Source organism: Lates calcarifer, linkage group LG21 (assembly GCF_001640805.2).
Source record: "Lates calcarifer isolate ASB-BC8 linkage group LG21, TLL_Latcal_v3, whole genome shotgun sequence".
Taxonomy (NCBI): Eukaryota; Metazoa; Chordata; class Actinopteri; family Centropomidae; genus Lates; species Lates calcarifer.
In genome coordinates, this window is record NC_066853.1 from 16593332 (window position 1) to 16595461 (window position 2130).

A 2130-nucleotide genomic window follows, 5' to 3' on the forward strand; every position below is an offset into this window, starting at 1 on the left:
CACATAGTTCTGGCAATATACAGTACTGAGTTTTTATTGATATTCTCACAGATGATAATAAATTGACTAGGAAGATGGTGTTCTGGTGTGTCAGCAGTCTAAGATGCATAGTATATAGCTTATGTGTCATTGGTTCAACTCCATCTGAGGACTTTTGTGACAACCCTCCCTCTGCTAAGGGTAGAAATATCAAAAAAAATAATCTGAAAAAAACAATTGGAAAGTTGACGTTCACTGCATCCCAATTTGTATGAGGACAGCACTGGAGCCACCATATGACTTTAATAAAACACAATTCTCACTGTGAGCCAATTTGAAATGCCAGGGTCAGCATATGTGGGAGCATACTGTATAAAATCACATCTTGGCAGTGAATGCAGGCAGAATCCATTATCCACATGGAGACCAACAAAGAAAATAATGTCAGCCTCACAGAGTGACATGTGTGCTCCCCTACGACAGCCCCTGCTGCAGCATCACTGCCTGTGGGCAGACAACCTGCTGTCTCTCCAGCCACATGCCACCCCCGCCTACCCACAGTCCCCCTCTCCCTCTCTCTTTCTTTCTCCATTGCCTGTGCCTTCACACCTAGAGTAAAAAGCCCTGAAAGACCAGGCAAACCCCCAGCCTACAGGCCTCACACTGCTTAAAGACTGAGAGCCTTGGGGTTTCTCTGTTATAGGCGTGTGCCAGATTATACACCGGCCAAACTAATGCACACCCCCCACCCCATTACATCTTTAAAAACTCCCCCAGTCTCAGCCCACTCCTTTTCCTCTTACCAAAGCACTTCCCAGCTGCTGTGATTTGAATATGAGGGCCCTGCCGAAGAAAAGAGGGCATCTGGCACACGCCTTAGAGGCTAAGAAAAAAAAGAGTTAAACTGCTCCTGTCACGGAAATGTTCCGAAACAAGATTAAGCCTCTTTAGAGGTAAAATGGACACAAGCCCTTAAATAAGTCTGGACAAAAGACACCATGAGGAGGCACCTGGGAAACATCAATATCCAAACTACAATCGGAGAATGGTCGTTTGGAGTGGACATAAAACTGGATTCATGAGTAAAAGACAGCACAGAAAATTATATTTCTTTAGTTTGAAATTTGTTTAGTATTAATTGTGTAATCACTCTCTGAAGGGTGCTTTCAACTCAAGATTTATTAAACTACCTGCCCCCATCTGGCCACTACAGCTGATTAACATACAGTTGCTCAAAGCAAAAAGGCCCAGTTTTTCTCTCTTGCTATTGGACTGAATGAATTAATTACAGATTGAAATAACATGTGTGTTTTGTTTTTACAATATGTATCCAGGGATGAAATTTCACTGGGTTTGTTGACAATGTGTGCTTACATTATGAGACAATGGCTGTAATGCACACCCTCAGCTACTAAGTGTACAGTAAATGAGATAAGAAGATGGTTTCTGGTTAAGGCCAATCCAAATAAAAACAAAATTAAAGGGGCTATTTGTAAGTTTTCTCTGTCAGTGAACATGGTTTCTTGGGGGGAACAGGTGGCGGCGATGGTCACTTGCAAAGAGCTTCAGCCATCGTTGCGTTAACACAAGAGGTTAGAGTATGCCCTCTCAGGGGCGCTACTTTCTCAGGGTAGTGTGGACGCTAAAGTGAGACGCTATCGGAAAGTAACGAGACAGGTCAGCCAGGCTAGTGCTAACTGGTTAGCATGCTAACTGGCTAGAAACATTTCTACTAGACAGGTAGCCTAAGCAAACAGCTGTTAATGCTGATGTTAATGGCTATTTAGCGATAACAGAAAATTAAATAGTTCCTTAAGTATCATGTAAAATATCTACCTCAATAAACAGTAAATAAATGTAACCAGAGACACATTCACCTATCACCTACCTTAGTCTAAAACTGGCCTTTGCTGGCAGGAAATCCTTACATGGTTTCAGAGTTACTTCAGGACAAAACTGCATGTCTCAAAACATAGAGCTCATGTGTGTCTAGATAAGAATCACATTTTTGTCATTGTGTGAGCAGCTGTTAAACTTCATTTTCCTGTTGTACGTGTTTGCTTTCATCTGGGCATTGTGTTAAGTGGAGAGTTATGAGTGGGATTCAAATGGCTTTTGACATGCAGCCCTCAACACTGCTGATTTATATGC